Genomic DNA, 21,076 nt, shown 5'->3' with positions numbered 1-21,076 from the left:
AAAACTCCACCTGTCCTGCCTGGATCTTATTCCTTTTCCCTTTTTAAATGACTACACTTTTGCTGTTCATGTCTTGCTCTGCTGCATCAAAAATTCTCTCTCTATTCCCATTGACTATACAAAGTGTTCTTTATATTAATACCCATCTTAAAGAAACTTCCAGAGATGTAAGACAAGAGTCCACAAATTTACATAGGGATTTGATAGAGGGGTGGTGGATTGCCATCCAGGAGTATCAAAGTTATCATGATGATTAGGAATTTAGCTTAGGAATATGTGAACATGGTTTCCAGTACCATTGTGAAATGGTATAAATGAACAAGAGGGCTAAGGCAGTGTGGTAACTGGGAGGCACAAAGGGAGTTTTAAAGTCTTTCTTTCTTGGATTCTTAGGGTAAATCTTATCGCTATGGGAAACCACAGCATATCCAGTGAGTTTATCCTCCTCGGTTTTTCTGCTGATCCTCAGACCCAGATTCTCCTCTTCACATTGTTTCTGGTGATTTACCTCCGGACCTTGATGGGGAACCTGGTGATGCTGCTGGTTATCAGGGTTGATCCCCACCTCCACACACCCATGTACTTCTTTTGGGGACAGCTCTCCTTTCTGGATCTCTGCCATTCATCTGTCACAGTCCCCAAGATGCTGGAAAATCTACTTTCTGAAAGTAAAACCATCTGTGTAGAGAGCTGCCTGGCTCAGGCCTTCTTTGTGTTTACCACCGGGGGCACTGAGGCCTGTCTGCTGGCTGTGATGGCCTATGACCGCTACGTAGCCATCAGCTCCCCTCTGCTTTACGGCCAGGTGATGACCAACCAGCTCTGTGTTGGGCTGGTGTGGGGCTCCTGGGGCCTGGCCTTTGTGGATGCTCTCATCAACATCCTCCTGGCGGTCAATTTAGACTACTACAATTTAGGACCAAACTATTCCCCACTTCAGCTGCGAGCTGTCTTCTCTCTTCCCTCTGTCTTGCTCTGATACCTCCACCAATTTCACGCTCCTGCTCTGCTCTTCATTCTTACATTTCTTTGGAACCTTCGTCTTTACCTTCTTCTCTTATACCTGTATTAACTCCACCATCTTGAGCATCAGCTCCACTTCAGGCAGAAGTAAGCCCTTCTCTACTTGCTCCTCCCACCTCACTACTATGATCTTGTTTTATGGCTCAGGTTTCCTCAGCTATCTGTTGCCGACCTCAGGTTCCCCCCTAGAGATGATCTTCCCTTTACAATACAGCGTGATCACCCCCATACTGAATCCTCTCATCTAAAGCCTGCAGAACAAGGAGGTGAAGGCAGCTGTGAGAAGAATGTTAAGAAGATATGGTATCTTTTTCACATAGAGAACCAGAAAAACAGGACCATGAAGAAGCTAAACTATTCTTTAACAAGATATGTAATTGGAAATTAAGGGTGTTTTTTTAGTATTCTTCAGTTCAGTTCAGTCACTCAGTCGTGTCTGACTCTTTGCAACCCCATGGACTGTAGCACGCCAGGCTTCCCTGTCCATCACCAACTTCCAGAGTTTGCTCAAACTCATGTCCATCGAGTCGGTGATGCCATCCAACCATCTCATCCTCTCTCGCCCCTTTTCCTTCTGCCTTCAATCTTTCCCAGCATCAGGGTCTTTTCAAATGAGTCAGGTCTTCACATCAGGTGGCCAATAATAAGAATATTAGTATTCTTAGAAATATCTTTATTAGAAGTGTTATTAAATCCTTCACTACATGCATTACAGAATGAGGGTCACTTCCATTCACTGATAAAATGGTGGTCTGAATGAAGCTTGAAAGTAGTGTTCTTAGAAACAAGGGATTGGCCATCATGACAGACGTTAAAAGGTATGTATGTGTCAGCATCTTAATACATGCTTAAGAAGACAGCAAGCTCTATTCAAAGGAGGACTAATGGTCAGACTTCTTCAGAGGATGAGAAGTGAGTCATGTAATTTTCCGAGGCATTGTTTATATATTTATGTTGTAGAGAACATCTGTTATTTTTGCCTGCCCAGTGTGCTTTTACCCTTCCTCCAGCAACTGCACACCAGTCTCTCAAGGAAATTAACACTTCCCCCCTCTGTGTAGCCTGGTGGGCTCTCCATGGTGCCCCCTGTCCCCCACTCACTACAAGGAGATCACGTGACCCATGAAAGGCCAGTACCTCCTAACAAGAGACGCCCAGGCCCTCCTGCTACTGAGATCTCCAGTGATTCCATGCCCACTGGGCTTCCTCCTAGGAGATTTTTCAATAAACAAAATAACAATAGCAAACTTTTAATAAAGACCCTTATCTTAAATGTTTTATACATGTAATCCTCATCTCAACAACCTTGTATGAACTAAGTGCTGTTACTCCTGTTTTACAAATAAATACCCAAGAACCAGGAAAGTTGCCTACAGGTAAGGAGAAGTAGAATTTCAAACCAGTAGGTCTGAATCCAGAGTCCATTTTCACAAACCTTTTTTGAGTCTGATACTTTGCAAAACATCCTTTTCTTTATTACATGGCCAGTCATGTCTGACTCTTTGTGATCCCATGGGCTGTAGCCTGCCAGGCTCATATGATTCTCTAAGCAAGAATACTGGAGTTGGTTGCCGTTTCTGACCGAGGAATCAATCTTCCTGACCCAGAGATTGAATTTGTGTCTCTTTCACCTCCTGCATTTGCAGGTGAATTCTTTACCCCTGAGCCACCTTTTCTTTATTAGTATGATCAGAATTCAAATTATATTGGTGGGAAACAAGCCAAATTGCTATTCAGATTGGCACTAAAAATTGAATTGTGTTCTTCATGTGACCCCTAGCGGATTTTTTGATTAATTAATATACATCAAGTATAAAACACAGCAAAATTTGTATTTTGATGGGAAGATACATACCACACTATTCAATGGCAAATATCTACTCACCACCTGTGATCACCTAAAATCATGTACCCACTGAGAATAAAACTATAGTGATTAAGAAGCTGCTCCTCTCATCCAGTATGGAAGGGATACAAATATTAAAAGCCAAGGATAATTTCAAGTTGAAATAAAGACAAGTTGAAATCTGGAAATTCTGACATTACTGCTTGTGGCTCAGAGATGACCTAAAGCCAAACTCAGAGGCTGATCTCTGGCTTGCTGAATTCCAGCCCTATGAGAATGAACTGTCATCCTGGGTTGTGTATAGAATTGATCAAAAGTTGAACAGTTATACCAAGGAGGATTTGAGGACTCAGCATATCAAGCCTCCAAACCGCTCAAAATGACCCCCACAATGCTCTTCCTCACCCAAGCTCTTCCATCCTTGATGGAAAAAAAAACCATGAATCTTCTCATGTCCATCCTTTCTTGTTACTCTGTTAGTTTCCAGCATGCAAAATTAACATGACTTGGACTGAAATGCAAAATCAGAAAAGATCATTAGATTTGAATTTAAACTAGCAGTGTGCTGTGCTGTGCTTAGTTGCTAAGTCATGTCCGACTCTGTGCAACCCCATGAACTGTAGCCCACCAGGCTTCTCTGTCCATAGGCATTCTCCAGGCAAGAATACTGGAGTAGGTTGCCATGCTCTCCTCCAGGGGGTCTTCCCAACCCAGGGATTGAACCCAGGTCTCCCACATCACAGGTGGATTCTTTACTGTCTGAGCCACCAGGGAAGCCAAATAATAACCCATTAATTTCTATTTCAAAAATACAGAGATAATTTGTGGAACATTATTTCAAGTATGTTCAGCCAAGGAGTGTGAACTTGACATTTTTAAATTAATTTTTATACCTTTATACAAATAAAGACACATATATAATTTTGTGAGATTATTGGATAAATAAAACTTCATGGTGCTCCAGTCTTATTTTTTTCTTTTTTACATATGTCCCTTTTCTCCAATTTCTATTTTCCATCCAATCACATCACCTCCTTTTCCACAAACCCATGTTAACTGAATGTATTTTGTTTCATAATTTTCAGCATGCTCATATAATTATATGTAAGTGCTCATATATATATATACATATATATATACACCCACATAGATATATTCATTTTTACATATACAATTGTTTCTACACATACATGGACATTCTGTTTTTTAAATATGTTGGTTTAAATATATCCCTTTAAATATGTAGGTTTTGTCTTGTCTTTCTCATTCAACAGTACCATTGGCATAGTAATCTAGGTCAAAGGGTTTAGTTCTAATTTAGTCTTTTAAATTGTAGCCTAATATTCTATGGTAAGGACATGTCATAATCTATACAACTATCTTTTATTTGAGCATTACATTTGCTTACAGATTTTTGGCAATGAATATCTCAGTAAACATATTTGTATATAAAGCCTTAAACTTTGGGTGCTTTTATTTATATGGGAGTGATTCCTAGGAATGAGATTCTAAAATCAAAATGGATAGGTATTTCAATTTGATATGTTGCTAGATTGCTCTCTGGAATGTTCACACATCCTAAGTAGTGAATAGGTGTGATTTTCCTCTCTCCAGATACAGTTGTTACAGATCATTTAACACTTATGAAAAAATGTAACTGCCTCATTTGTTGCACAGCAGTAATTAACACAGCAGTGTAAATCAGTACTTCAATTTAAGAAATATGGGAGGGAGGTTCAAGAGGGAGAGGACATTTGTATACCTGTAGCTGATTCATGTTGATGTTTGGCAGGATACAACAAAATTCTGTAAAGCATTTATCCTTCAATTAAAAAATAAACAAGTTTAAAAAACTTTTTAAAAAAACTTTCTGCCTTCAGCTGGGTACAAAGTAGTATGTTTGTTTAGCTTATTTTACATTTTCCTTACTACCAGTGAATGTTACTATTTTTCATGTATTTTTTTAACCATTTGGATTTACTCTCCTGTAAGTTTCTCATTCATATATTTTCCCATTTCTCTTTTGTGTTTGTCTTGTCTATTAGCAATATTTTGTCCAATGTTTTGTTCACTGGACAAAACTGTCCAATATTTTGTCCATGTAATTACTAATAATTTGTAACCTATATTGCTAACATTGATGACTTATTACCTGTCTATTTATTTTGTCATGTTGTTGTTCAGTCAATCAGTCATTGCTGGGAGCCGGCGAGAAACATTCCACTCGTGACAAAGGTCATGAGGAAGGAGGCTTGGCATATGCAAAGGCAGGATTGAGCCTCAGGAGTCCACCCAGATATTCTCGAGCATCTACCCCCAAAAAAACCAGAGTCTGCCTACTTTATTGCTTGTGCTCTCACCTCTGACTTTACTGGGGGCTGTCCCCTACCACCATCTCGCTCTCTCTGTCAAAGAGTTAACTTACAGCTCCAATTAATAAAGTTCCTGGGCAATTAGGAGTGTTTAAATCCAAACCCCTCAGATGGCTCTCTAACTCGCCTGACAAGTTTACCCGGACTCCTACAGCTATGCATACAATTGTTTACAGTCTCCCAGCCTCGAGAGGCACGGGAAGCTTAAGATATTCAAATAGCTTAGAGCCTCTCAGAGAGTTAGAAACTGTCAGAATAAGACTAGCAAAGGATTTCATTGATGAGTCAATGCTTGTTGCCAAGTTTTCACATCCCCTGAATTGTATCCTTGAATGTGTATTAATTAATATAGTTGGTATGTAGAAAAAATAAGTAGTGGCCTTGGTGTTAGTAACTTTAGACCCTTAAGGTAATAAATTCTTTCCTTTGTTGTAAACCCATTACACATCCGCCCTATAGGAATGCAATTTTATCTTCAGAAGATGGCACCAAACCTTAAAATAATTACTCTTAGAGAAAATAAGTCTTGTTGATAAGTCCTTGTCAAGAGTCATAAAATGTTAGTAGGCCTTCTGGCCAGAAGATGATGTAAATCACCTAAACTATTTGTATATGATAAATTTGCAGGAAAGAAACCCTGGTTTTTGATAAGACTCAAAGACTGCTGACTTTGCATCCCCTATTATCCTCTATGTGTAACTTAGGGTATATAAGCCCCTGTTAAAAATAAAGCTACGGGCCTTGCTCACCAATGCTTGGTCTCCCCATGTCATTCTTCTCCTTAACTTCTGGCTGAAGTCTCCATCTGGAGCGTGGATATCCTCTGCGACCATTTATTTGCCTGGGCTTCTAAGACCCACTCAAGAAGGTGTCTAAGGTGGGGCACCTTCCGCTATTCAAGAGGGCGCCTGCGGCCTCCGTGGTTAGAGCTAACCTGGTGTCATGGGTTATATTGATTTTCTGCGTAAACCAAGCTACTCAGCCTCTTTTCTCCACTGAATTTTCCTACTGAGCTATCCTCATTCTATTACTCTTTATATCTCTAATTAGCATATAAATAGTCACCTAGGCCGTCTCTCCTTCGAATACCCTGGATCAGCCGGGGCTGGACCTCGACAAGTCATGTCTGATTCTGTGACCCCATGGACCGCAGCACGACTGGCTTCCCTGTCCTTCACCATCTCCTGGAGCTTGCTCAAACTCATGTCCTCTGAGTCAGTGATGCCATCCAACCACCTCATCCTCTGTCATCCACTTTTCCTCCTGCCTTCAATCTTTCCCAGCATCAGGGCCTTTTCCAATGAGTTAGCTCTTTGCATCAGGTGGTCAAGGTATTGGAGCTTCAGCTTCAGTCCTTCCAATGAATATTCAGGATTGATTTCCTTTAGGATTGACTGGTTTGATCACCTTGCAGTCCAAGGGACTCTCAAGAGTCCTCCAACATCACAGTTCAAAAGCATCAATTTTTCAGCACTCAGCTTTTTTATAGTCCAACTCTCACATCCATACATGACTACTGGAAAAACCATAGCTTTGACTAGACAGATCTTTGTTGGCAAAGTAATGTCTCTGCTTTTTAATAGGCTGTCTAGGTTGTTTATGACTTTTCTTAGAATGGTAGAATGGGAAAGACTAAAAATCTCTTCAAGAAAATTATATATATCAAAAGAACATTTCATGCAATGATGGGCATGATAAAGGTGAGAAACTGTAGGGACCAAATGAAAGCAGAAGAGATTAAGAAGAGGTGGCAAGAATACATAGAAGAACTATATGGAAGAATACACAGAACTAACAAAGGTCTTAATGACCAGATAACCATGTTGATATGGTTACTTACCTAGAGTCAGACATTCTGGAGGTTAAAGTCAGGTGGGCCTTAAGAAGCATTTAGTTCAATTCAGTCTCTCAGTCATGTCTGACTGCGACCCCATAAATCATAGCATTCCAGGCCTCCCTGTCCATCACCAACTCCCGGAGTTCATTCAAAGTCATGTGCATTGAGTCGGTGATACCATCCAGCCATCTCATCCTCTGTCGTCCGCTTCTCCTCCTGCCCCTAATCCGTCCCAGCATCAGTGTCTTTTCCAACGAGTGAACTCTTCTCATGAGGTGGACAAAGTATTGGAGTTTCAGCTTCAGCATCAGTCCTTCCAATGAACACCCAGGACTGATCTTTAGGATGGACTGGTTGGATCTCCTTGCAGTCCAAGGGACTCTCAAGAGTCTTCTCCAACACCACAGTTCAAAAGCATCAATTCTTCGGTGCTCAGCTTTCCTTACAGTCCAACTCTCACATCATATATGACCACTGGAAAAATCATAGCCTTGACTAGACGGACCTTAGTTGGCAAAGTAATATCTCTGCTTTTTAATATGCAATCTAGGTTGGTCATAATTTTCCTTCCAAGGAGTAAGCATCTTTTAATTTCATGGCTGCAATCACCATCTGCAGTGATTTTGGAGCCCAGAAAAATAAAGTCCAACACTTTCCCCATCTATTTGCCATGAAGTGATGGGACCAGATGCCATGATCTTAGTTTTCTGAATGTGAGCTTTAAGCCAACTTTTTCACTCTCCTCTTTCACTCTTTCTTTTTTTTTTTTTTTAGTATAACTTGTTTTTTTTTTTTCTAATTTTATTTTATTTTTAAACTTTACATAATTGTATTAGTTTTGCCAAATATCAAAATGAATCTGCCACAGGTATACATGTGTTCCCCGTCCCGAACCCTCCTCCCTCCTCCCTCCCCATACCATCCCTCTGGGCCCTCCCAGTGCACCAGCCCCAAGCATCCAGCATCGTGCATCGAACCTGGACTGGCAACTCGTTTCCTACATGATATTTTACATGTTTCATTGCCATTCTCCCAAATCTTCCCACCCTCTCCCTCTCCCACAGAGTCCATAAGACTGTTCTATACATCAGTGTCTCTTTTGCTGTCTCGTACACCGGGTTATTGTTACCATCTTTCTAAATTCCATATATATGCGTTAGTATACTGTATTTCTGTTTTTCCTTCTGGCTTACTTCACTCTGTATAATAGGCTCCAGTTTCATCCACCTCATTAGAACTGATTCAAATGTATTCTTTTTAATGGCTGAGTGATACTCCATTGTGTATATGTACCACAGCTTTCTTATCCATTCATCTGCTGATGGACATCTAGGTTGCTTCCATGTCTTGGCTACTATAAACAGTGCTGCTATGAACATTGGGGTACACGTGTCTCTTTCCCTTCTGGTTTCCTCAGTGTGTATGCCCAGCAGTGGGATTGCTGGATCATAAGGCAGTTCTATTTCCAGTTTTTTAAGGAATCTCCACACTGTTCTCCATAGTGGCTGTACTAGTTTGCATTCCCACCAACAGTGTAAGAGGGTTCCCTTTTCTCCACACCCTCTCCAGCATTTATTATTTGTAGACTTTTGGATCGCAGCCATTCTGACTGGTGTGAAATGGTACCTCATAGTGGTTTTGATTTGCATTTCTCTGATAATGAGTGATGTTGAGCATCTTTTCATGTGTTTGTTAGCCATCTGTATGTCTTCTCTGGAGAAATGTCTATTTAGTTCTTTGGCCCATTTTTTGATTGGGTCATTTATTTTTCTGGAGTTGAGCTGTAGGAGTTGCTTGTATATTTTTGAGATTAGTTGTTTGTCGGTTGCTTCATTTGCTATTATTTTCTCCCATTCTGAAGGCTGTCTTTTCACCTTGCTAATAGTTTCCTTTGATGTGCAGAAGCTTTTAAGGTTAATTAGGTCCCATTTGTTTATTTTTGCTTTTATTTCCATTATTCTGGGAGGTGGGTCATAGAGGATCCTGCTGTGATGTATGTCGGAGAGTGTTTTGCCTATGTTCTCCTCTAGGAGTTTTATAGTTTCTGGTCTTACGTTTAGATCTTTAATCCATTTTGAGTTTATTTTTGTGTATGGTGTTAGAAAGTGGTCCAGCAGAAAAAGAAATAAAAGGAATCCAAATTGGAAAAAAAGAAGTAAAACTCTCACTATTTGCAGATGACATGATCCTCTACATAGAAAACCCTAAAGATTCCACCAGAAAATTACTAGAAATAATCAATGACTATAGTAAAGTTGCAGGATATAAAATCAACACACAGAAATCCCTTGCATTCCTATACACTAATAATGAGAAAACAGAAAGAGAAATTAAGGAAACAATTCCATTCACCATTGCAACGGAAAGAATAAAATACTTAGGAATATATCTACCTAAAGAAAATAAAGACCTATATATAGAAAACTATAAAACACTGGTGAAAGAAATCAAAGAGGACACTAATAGATGGGAAAATATACCATGTTCATGGATTGGAAGAATCAATATAGTGAAAATGAGTATACTACCCAAAGCAATTTATAGATTCAATGCAATCCCTATCAAGCTACCGACAGTATTCTTCACAGAGCTAGAACAAATAATTTCACAATTTGTATGGAAATACAAAAAACCTCGAATAGCCAAAGCGATCTTGAGAAAGAAGAATGGAACTGGAGGAATCAACCTACCTGACTTCAGGCTCTACTACAAAGCCACAGTTATCAAGACAGTATGGTACTGGCACAAAGACAGAAATATTGATCAATGGAATAAAATAGAAAGCCCAGAGATAAATCCACGCACATATGGACACCTTATCTTTGACAAAGGAGGCAAGAATATACAATGGATTAAAGACAATCTCTTTAACAAGTGGTGCTGGGAAATCTGGTCAACCACTTGTAAAAGAATGAAACTGGTCCTCTTTCACTTTCATCAACAGGCTTTTTAGTTCCTCTTCACTTTCTGCCATAAGGGTGGTGTCATCTGCATATCTGAGGTTACTGGTATTTCTCCCGGCAATCTTGATTCCAGCTTGTGCTTCTTCCAGCCCAGCGTTTCTCATGATGTACTCTGCATATGAGTTAAATAAGCAGGGTGACAATACACAGCCTGGATGTACTCCTTTTCCTATTTGGAACCAGTCTGTTGTTCCATGTCCAGTTCTAACTATTGCTTCCTGATCTCTATGCTCCTGAACATCTATCTCTGCTTCATTGATTATGCTAAAGCCTTGACTGTGTGGATCACACAAACTGTGGGAAATTCTTAAAGATCATATAGGTTTCTCAAGAGGCAGGTCAGGTGGTCTTGTATTCCCATTTCTTGGAGAATTTTCCAGTTTATTGTGATACACACAGTCAAAGGCTTTGACATAGTCCATAAAGCAAAAATAGATGTTTTTCTGGAACTCTCTTGCTTTTTCCATGATCCAGCAGATGTTGGCAATTTGATCTCTGATTCTTCTGCCTTTTCTAAAACCAGCTTGAACATCTGGAAGTTCACGGTTCTCGTATTGCTGAAGCCTGGCTTGGAGAATTTTGAGCATTACTTTACTAGTGTGTGAGATGAGTCCATTACTATGAACAAAACTAGTAAAGATGATAGAATTCCAGCTGAGTTATTTAAAATCCTAAAATATGATACTGTTAAAGTACTGCACTCAATATACCAGCAAATTTGGAAAATTCAGCAGTGGCCACAGGACTGGAAGAGGCTAGTTTTCATTCCAATCCCAAAGAGGGGCAGTGCCAAAGAATATTAAAACTATTGTATGATTGCACTCATTTCACATGCTAGTTAAGTCATGCTCAAAATCCTTCAAGCTTGTCTTCAGCAGTACATGAACCGAGAACTTCTAGATGTACAAGATGGGTTTAGAAAAGACAGAGGAACCAGAGATCAAATTGTCGTCATTTATTGGATCATAGAGAAAGCAAGGGAGTTCCAGAAAAACATCTATCTCTGCTTCATTGATTATGCTAAAGCCTTTGACTGTGTGGATCACACAAACTGTGGAAAATTCTTAAAGAGATTGGAGTGCCAGACCACCTTACCTGTCTCCTGAGTAACATGTATGCAGGTCAAGAAGTAACAGTTAAAACCAGACATGGAACAACTGACTGGTTCAAAAATGGGAAAGGAGTATAACAAGGCTGTACACTGTCACATTGCTTATTCAGCTTACATACAGAGTACATCATTTGAAATACCAGGTTGAATGAATTGCAAACTGGAATCAAGATATGCAAACTTTAGATATGCAGATGATACCATTCTAATGGCAGAAAGTGCAAAGGAACTAAAGAGCCTCTTGATGAGGGTGAAAGAGGAGAGTGAAAAAGCTAGCTTAAAACTCAGCGTTAAAGAAACTAAGATCATGGCATCTGGTCCCATCACTACATGAGAAATAAATTGGAAAAAGTGGGAGCAGTGACAGATTTTCTTTTCTTGGGCTCCAAAATCACTGTGGACAGTGTGCTATAGTCCTGAAATTAAAAGATGCTTGCTCCTTGGAAGAAAAGCTATGACAAACCTAGACTGCATATTAAAAAGCAGAGTCTTTTGGACTCTATGGGAGAGGGAGAGGGTGGAATGATTTGGGAGAATGGCATTGAAACATGTATAATATCATATATGAAACGAGTCGCCAGTCCAGGTTCGATGCATGATACTGGATGCTTGGGGCTGGTGCACTGGGATGACCCAGAGGGATGGTACGGGGAGGGAAGGGGGAGGAGGGTTCAGGATGCAGAACACGTGTATACCTGTGGTGGATTCATGTTGATATATGGCAAAACCAATACAATATTGTAAAGTTAAAAAAAAAAAAAGGCAGAGATATCATGTTGCAAACTAAGGTCCGTATAGTCAAGGCTATGGTTTTTCCAGTAGTCATGTATGGATGTGAGTGTTGAACCATAAAGAAGGCTGAGTGCCAAAGAATTGATACTTTCAAATTGTGGTGCTGAAGAAGACTCTTGAGAGTCCCTTGGACAGCAAGGAGATCAAACCAGTCATTCCTAAAGGAAATCAAACCCTGAATATTCATTGGAATGACTGAAACTGAAGCTCCAGTGCTTTGGCCACATGATGCAAAGACCCAACTCACTGGAAAAGACTCTGATGCTGGGAATGTTTGAAGGCAAAAAGAGAAGTGGGAGGCAGAGGATGAGATGGTTAGATAGCATCATTGACTCAATGGACATGAATTTGGGCAGACTCTTGGAGACAGTGAAGGACAGAGGAGCCTGTCATACCATCTCATACATGGGAGTCATACATGGGAGTCATAAAGAGTCAGACATGAGTTAGCAACTGAAGAGCAACAAGAAATCTAATAAAATGTGTAGAAGAACTATATGATAAAAATGGTAAAATTCATGAGCACAGTCAAAGAAGTAAATAAATGTAGTGACTTTCCTTGTTCACTGATAGAAAGACTCAGTATTACCAAAATGTCAGTACTTCCCAACTTGATAAATAGATTCAGTGCAATTCCAATCAAAAATCCAAAAGGTTATTTTGTACATATTGACAAAATGATTCTCAAGTTGGCATAGAAAGGCAAAAGACCTAGAATAACAAACACAATACTGAAGAACAAAGTTGGAGAACCATCACTACCTGACTACAAGACTTAGTATAAAGCTACAGCAATCAAGACAGTGTGGTACTGGTGAAAGAATAGAGAAATCAATCAGTGTAACAGAACAAAAGGCCCAGAAATGGACCTTCATGTCTATAGTAACTGATCTTTTCAAAGGAGCAAAGGTAATAGGATGGAGCAAATACAGTCCTTTCAACAAATAGCCCTGAACAACTATACATCCACATGTGAAAAAAAGAATCTAAACCCAGACCTTATATCCTTCACAAAAAATAACTCAAAATGGGACACAGAACTAAGTATAGATTGCAAACTATAAAAGTCCTGGAAGTTAGCACAGGAGAAAATCTAGAAGACCTTAGATATTGCTATGACTTTTAAGTGCATCAAAGACAGGGTTAATGTGAGAAATAATTGAAAAACCAGACTTGACTGAAATTAAAAATTTCTGCTCTGTGAGCAGGGTCAAGAGAATGAGAATACAAGTCACAGACTGGGAGAAAATATTTGCAAAAGATACATCAGATAAAGTGCTGTTATCCAAAACAAAAGGAAGCCCTATAGGACTTCTGTGGTGGTCCAGTGGTTAACACTCCACAGTTCTAGTACAGGAGATGCAGGTTTGATTCCTGACTGGGAAACTAAGGCCCTATGTGTCAATTGGTGTGACCAAAAGGGAACCCCTCTATCTCAGCAATAAAAAATGAATTTAAAAATTGGCCAAATACTTTGACACCTTGTAAAGAAGATATACGGATAGAAAATAAGCATATAATAAAGTTTTATGCATCATATGTCATCAGGGAAATGCAACCTAAAACTGAGAAACCACTGCACTCCCTTTAGAATTAGCAAAGTCTAGAATACTGACAAAACCAGTACTGGTTGAAATGTGGCACACCAGGTATTCTCGTTCATTGCTGGTGGGAATGTAAAATGGGATGTCACTTTGGAAGACAATTTGATATTTCTTACAAAACTAAAAATCCTCTTACCACAATCAAATACCCATGCTCCTTGGTGTTTACTCAAAGGAGTTAAATGCTTATACCCACACAAAAACCTGCACATGGATGGATATAGCAGCTTTATGAATAATTCCTGAAATTTGGAAGTAATCAAGATATCCCTCTTGACTGAATGAATGAATTGTGGTACATCTAAAAAATGAAATAATATTCAATACTAAAAATAAAAATAAATTGATATGGTCATTTGTTCAACTGTATGTGTAGTGTTGGTGCCATGCCCCAGTTAGCAGCTAGCTGAGATAGCTTGCAGTGTCTTTTCTAGTTTAAATGGTGAACAGACATGAAAACTAATGAATAGAATGAGTTAATGACGAGGCTCTTCTCTGCCTTTCTAAAAGAGGGGCCACCTACACGTGTTTAAGATGTCCCTGCACATGTCTCAAGTTCTTTATAAGAAAGGAAGCAACACAGGCTGGATTCCAAGCGGTGTATCACCCAAGCTCTAGTTGATTTTCCACAGCCAGGTTGTTGCCATAATAGCTTTTTCACACATGACGGTGGTGCTCCCTGGCTCTCCCCAGCCCCTAAAGGCTGTTGAAACATAGCACCAGGAGGCCTGAGAATGCCAGGGGCTCTAGCTGCCTTTGTCCCTGCTTCTCTGGCATGTGCCCTCCTGGTGACAGTGGGATTGAAACAGTAGCTCTCAGTGATTGCTTCTCTGGCCTTGAGTGACTGTCCACAGTTCACTTTTTCCTATTAGGAATGACGCCTTCTCTGTATCCGTGCTCCATTGAATCTCTTTTTCATACATACTAGAATGAAAGGACTTGGCTTCTACTACTTTTATTAGACATCTGTTTTCTCCCTCCCTAGACTATTAAGTAATATTGTTCCTGCTTTTATCCCTCTCAAATTCCTGTCTGAGAGCTGAGAGCTGGGGGACGATGTTCAGTCTCTCTATGCACCAGGAGCTGAACCGCGTGGAGGGTCTACTTAAACTGTTCGTCCGACTCTCATGAGTTGACACCGCTCCTTTCTTTTATTGTGGCAAAATAAAACCCTAAGAGTCTTTGGGGAACTCTCAAAAACTGGGAAATATTCACCTCCATAAATGTTAAAAGATTGTATCTTATGTATAGAAGTAAATAAGACCATATGGAATTACTGGACTGAAAGAATAGTTTAGCTTATAATGAAGACAAAAAAATATATATTTTGAAAATGCTGCTAAATATTGATGCTGACAGTGTTTTTCTCGTGTGAGTGACCCAAGCATATTATAAATAGTTGGTAAAGGGAATGGAGCCTGTGGGGTCAAGGAAAATGTTGCACTACCTGTGCCTAGACTCATGATGACAGCTTTATGATTATGGGATTTGATAAAATTGTAATTTTTTATTCTATTCCAAAGATGCTTTCTATAGGATGGCCATTAGGTCTAGAAATATAGATCACACTATTTTGTCATTCACTAGAATGTAGCATCAATAAACCATTTATTAAGAAAAAAAAATAAATTGAATATTATTCAATACTAAAACTCAATACTAAAACTCAATACTAAAATACATGAGAAGACATGAAGAAACCGTGAATGCATATTACAAAGTGAACAAAGCCAAACTGGAAAGACTACATTCTTTGATTCCAACTGTATAACATTCAGGAAAAGTCAAAGCTGTGGAGACAGTATAAAGACAAGTGATTGGCTGGGGTAGGGCCAGGATCAATGGGCAGTGAAATTACTCTGTACAGTTCTAATAAGGTGGATAAAACTGGAGCCTATTATACAGAGTGAAGTAGGTCAGAAAGAAAAACACCAATACTGTATATTAACACATATATATGGAATTTAGAAAAATGCTAACAATGACCCTATAAGCAAGACAGCAGAAGAGACACAGATGTAAAGAACAGACTTTTGGACTCTGTGGGAGAAGGCAAGGGTGGGATGATTTGAGAGAATAGGACTGAAACATGTATATCACCATGTGCGAAATAGATGACCAGTCCAAGTTTGATGCGTGAAACGGGGCACTCAAACCCGGTGCACTGGGACAACCCAGAGGGATGGGATGGGGAGGGAGGTTGGAAGGGGGTTCAGGATTGGGGGGACACATGTACACCTGTGGCTGATTCATGTCAATGTATGGCAAAAAACCACCACAGTATTGTAATGTAATTAGCCTCCAATTAAAATAAATACATTTAAGAAAATGGATATATGTCATTACATTTGTCCGAATCCATAGAATGTACAATGCCAAGAGTAAACCCTAAGGTAAACTGTGGATTTGGTTGTTGATGACATGTCATTGTAGGTTCATCAGTTGTAACACATATATAACTACTTTGGAGGGGGATATTGAGAATGTAGAAGGCTATGTATGAGTGGAGTGGGGGTAAATTGAAAATCTCTATCTTCCTCTCAGTTTTGCTGTGAAGTTGAAAATATGCTAAAATCTAAGGTCATAAAAATTATTGAAATAAATAAAATCTAAATAAATTTTAAAATAGTTTTAGTTCAAATATTGGAAGTCTCAATATTGTGAAGATATTAATAATCCCCAAATTAATACATTGACTCTTTACCCTAAGAATGCTTTATTAATAAACAAAAGAAAAAGACAAGGATACTTCACTGTGAAATAATTATGCTATCATCTCAATTTTGATATAAAATAGTTACAATCTTTGGAGAAGGAAATGGCAACCCACTCCAGTGTTCTTGCCTGGAGAATCCCAGGGACAGCGGAGCCTGGTGGGCTGCCATCTATTGGGGTTGCATTGAGTCGGACACGACTGAAGTGACTTAGCAGCAGTTACAATCTTAAAATTGTAATTAAAAAACTAAAACAACAATAAATTGCTTGGAACATACTGTCTTTTGAAATATATTCTCCTAAAATCTTGAATTGATTTTTTAAAAAAATATGCTCATCTTATCATCAAAAAAAGAGGGAAATATAATTAAAAAGAATACATTTGAATCAGTTCTAATGAGGTGGATGAAACTGGAGCCTATTATACAGAGTGAAGTAAGCCAGAAAGAAAAACACCAATACAGTATACTAACGCATATATATGGAGTTTAGAAAGATGGTAACAATAACCCTGTATATGAGACAGCAAGAGACACTGATGTATAGAACAGTCTTATGGACTCTGTAGGAGACGGAGAGGGTGGGATGATGTGGGAGAATGGCATTGAAATATGTATAATATCGTATATGAAACGAGTCACCAGTCCAGGTTCGATGCATGATACTGGATGCTTGGGGCAGGTGCACTGGGACAACCCTGAGGGATGGTACGGGGAGGGAGGAGGGAGGAGGGTTCAGGATGGGGAACACATGTATATCTGTGGTGGATTCATTTTGATATTTGGCAAAACCAATACAATATTGTAAAGTTTAAAAATAAAATAAAATTTAAAAAATAAATAAATAAATAAAAATAAAATAAAATTTAAAAAATAAATAAAAAATAATAAAAGATGAAGATGATATAATTAATCCAGAGTAAGAGATAAAGCAGGTGTTGTGGTGCCTTGACTCTTAACTCCTCAGGTTTTCCCTTCTTACCACTGAGGTACAGGCTATCCTGACAGAGCCCACTTTGATCTAACATGTGATGTAAGAAACAAATTCTAGAACAAAATAGAAATTAAAATATTTTGAATACTCTGGAAGCAAAGAAAGTACCTTACTTCAGTAACTGTCCCAGGGACTGGGACTACCATGACTGCAAATATTTATACTTTCTAAGACAGCCGTATCTTAAATAGCACTTTCTGAGAGATGTGTCCATGTGTATATACAGCTTTGGCCCAGAAAATATGGCAAAACAGAGAGCCGAAATAACTTCTTGACAAATTGGTTTTCTTATTTGTGTTTTAGTTAATAAGCCATGTCTTTCAGGCAACTAGAAATAGTGAGTGGCATTCTGATTACCCGAAAACCAAAAATTCCTCCATCTGCTCCTGTTCCCTCAGGCTCCTGTATGTCTCTGCTATGGTCTTCAATATGGTAATGTAGTTCTCACTGACAAATAAGTTCATTCAGTTTGCTTGAAATAACTTATCTGGTACTAGCTCAATAGATTCTTCTAATAATATTTTAGGTGTTTGGCTGATGCTCTGATAATCTTACAGGTTCTATTAACTCCTTACAGTATTCAACAGTGAGCCTCTGAGAGATTAAATCAGCTTCTAAAGTTCAGAAGCCCCAGTGGATTTCATCTTAGAATACAGCTGCTACACGTTACCTGAAACCAAAATCTTACACAAATCTTTCCCTATACTGGATATAATGGATTCCCCCACTTCCTTACTAATTTCTCCTGAGAGCTTTCTCCTTTAAATGATACATATGAAAAGACTTCTCAGGCTCCAGTTCTTGGGAATCCAACCTAAAACACTAACACTCAAAAAGTCTTTCCAACCCCATCAGAGGGCAAGTTGTTACTGGATTGGTGAGTTTGGAAGAAGAAGCTCAATCCCACCTTTCTCTTCTTCCCCATTTGCCCGTAGAGAAGGTACACGTCACTTTACTCATTTTGACCATGTGATAAAATTAGTGGAACAAGTTCTGCACTTTTGAGATATGTATATTATCCTACGCTATTTGTGATGGGATGCATAAATAAGCCTTTTTCATGGAGGGGGAAATGTTAGCTACTTATGACTCAGTAGAGCATGTATGTGTGTGTGTTTCTTACAGTCAGTCAGTGGGATGTCAGGCTCACTGAGTTATTCCTGGGTTTGCAAATGTTTTTCCCTGTTTTTCAAATTTACTAATTATTGTTTATGTAAATTAGGCTTCTGTCCTCCCACAGGGACTAAGAGATAGGTGCTGTCTTCTTCAGTGTTTGCATTTCAAAGAGATAGTTCACAGGACCTTGAGAAAGACAGGTAAGAGGCTGGGGGATTTACACCCACCCTAAAGAAAGAGAGAAAGAATTTACAATTTCAAGTTTTTTGAAGCAAATATTTTTAAGAAAAGGGAGATCAGGAACCTAGACTCAAGAATAAACCTATTTAAAGTTTAGTCAAGTTGAAGGAAACATTAAGACTGTATTTGTTCATATATACATACATGCACATAAGGAAACTTCTAAGACAAAGAGATCAAAATTTTGCTACTGGTTGAACTTCAAGGGGAGAAGGCAATGGCACCCCACTCCAGTACTCTTGCCTGGAAAATCCCATGGATCGAGGAGCCTGGAAGGCTGCAGTCCATGTGGTCGCTGAGGGTCGGGGACACGACTGAACAACTTCACTTTCACTTTTCACTTTCATGCATTGGAGAAGGAAATGGCAACCCACTCCAGTGTTCTTGCCTGGAGAATCCCAGGGACAGGGGAGCCTGGTGGGCTGCCATCTACAGGGTCACACAGAGTCGGACATGATTGAAGTGGCTTAGCAGCAGCAGCAGAACTTCAGGGAGTCCAAGGAATCAATTCAGCTGTATTCTGGGCTTGCATGATCAGTTGCCCATCCACTGGCTATTTAAATGTAGGCATTCTTCTGAATGTTTAGATCTGACAGGGCTTTATTTGAATAATACCCTTGGGAAAGTAGAACAATAAGAGAAAATAGTGAAAAGCATCTGTGTAACTGGCTTTGAAATGGTCTGAGTAGTCAAATATTTATATGCTGAGAATCAGAACTTTTCAAAATTGTATTTCTATGTACTTTTCTTGGAATTCAGAGCAGCCCAGGTTTATATTAATAAGAACCTAAAGAATTTTGAAATCTTAGCCAGGAAGACTCCCGGCACATGCACTGATGTACCTTTTTTTTTTTCCCCTCTAATACTGGCATGTAGACAGACAAAAGCTTTTCTTCAGAGGAAACAATTGTTGATCTTTTCTTCCTGCATGGTTTATTGACACATTCTGTGAACAGGTAAGAGCATGTAAAGGACCTTCTTCACTGGGGAAGAGGAGAGCTAGGTTTCCCTCAAGTCACTTACCACTACTCTTCCTCTTCATGTCCTCCCAGCTCTGGGCTTTGCCTCTGAGCTTTCCTGCAGCTCATTTCTTACAGTGAGATCATCCATCTCCATCTCTCCCTCTTTGATCTGGTTTTTATTTCTCTGTTTACTAACATGTTCGGATCTGCCTTTAAAATGAACTCTTCTGTCCTTGAGAATAGTGAGAGATTAAAGCTAAGGCAATGAATAACAAAGAAGCTTAATTATAACCAATATATGCTGAGCACTGCACATAAGTTATATAAATAACTTCTTAAAACCATGTAACAGAGATATTAGTACAGGCTGTTTTATGGATCAGAAAATAGAGATAATGAAGACTTAAAGACTTTCCAAAAATCATACAGCTAATGAGAAACAGAGCCAATAAGATACTTGATGACTTGACCCCCAGGTATGTCTCAGACAGTAGGAAGAATCACACGAGAGGTTCAAGAAAACAAAATCTATTTTACTGACAGGTACTAGAAACAGTAGGCATGGCACACCACACAGGACCATGTGGGGAAGTCCCAGCACTGGTGAGGAGCAGAAGGGGACAGAGAGAGAGCATGGTCTAGACTCTTTACTGGGTTTTCACTGGAAAAGTGAAAGTGAAGTCACTCAGTCGTGTCCAACTCTTTGCGACCCCATGGACTGTAGCCTACTAGGCTCCTCCGTCTATGGGATTTTCCAGGCAAGAATACTGGAATGGGTTGCCATTTCCTTCTCCAGGAGATCTTCCCGACCCAGGGATTGAACCCAGATCTCCCACATTGTGGTCCCTAATAGGCTGGCACTTGGCTCTGGGATGATAAAGGCAGAGAAATATTGTTTCCTGGTGTGAAGAATTGATGTTTTTGAACTGTGGTGTTGGAGAAGACTCTTGAGAGTCCCTTGGACTGCAAGGAGATCCAACCAGTCCATTCTGAAGGAGATCAGCCCTGGGATTTCTTTGGAAGGAATGATGCTAAAGCTGAAACTCCAGTACTTTGGCCACCTCATGCAAAGAGTTGACTCATTGGAAAAGACTCTGATGCTGGGAGGGATTGGGGGCAAGAGGAGAAGGGGGCGACAGAGGCTGAGATGGCTGGATGGCATCACTGACTCGATGGACGTGAGTCTGAGTGAACTCTGGGAGTTGGTGATGGACAGGGAGGCCTGGCATGCTGTGATTCATGGGGTCGCAAAGAGTCAGACACGGCTGAGCGACTGATCTGATCTGATCTTATCTGAAGGGCTACATAGAGGAGAAATGGCTCCAAATTGGTTAGTGTGTATTTTAAAGGTCTTCTCCCTACTAATTCCTTTGTTATCTTTAAGAATTAGCTACCCCTGGTGAGAGGCAGACTCTCCCCTGCCAGAAAGTTTTAAGATGTCAAAACATCACATTATACAGAAAATAAAAAATATAAACAGTACACTGTGCCAACTCCTTCCT

The 21,076-nt window shown here is 39.5% G+C and overlaps 1 pseudogene; it reads left to right on the top strand.

The window, feature by feature from the left end:
- The first annotated feature begins 247 nt into the window (after positions 1–247).
- Positions 248–1,271, top strand: LOC113893762 (annotated as a pseudogene).
- The last annotated feature ends 19,805 nt before the right edge of the window (positions 1,272–21,076 follow it).

The sequence above is a fragment of the Bos indicus x Bos taurus genome, chromosome 5 (genome assembly GCF_003369695.1).
Source record: "Bos indicus x Bos taurus breed Angus x Brahman F1 hybrid chromosome 5, Bos_hybrid_MaternalHap_v2.0, whole genome shotgun sequence".
In the NCBI taxonomy this organism is placed as follows: Eukaryota; Metazoa; Chordata; class Mammalia; order Artiodactyla; family Bovidae; genus Bos; species Bos indicus x Bos taurus.
Note: the sequence above shows the minus strand (reverse complement) of the source record. Positions and strands in the feature narration are given on the sequence as shown.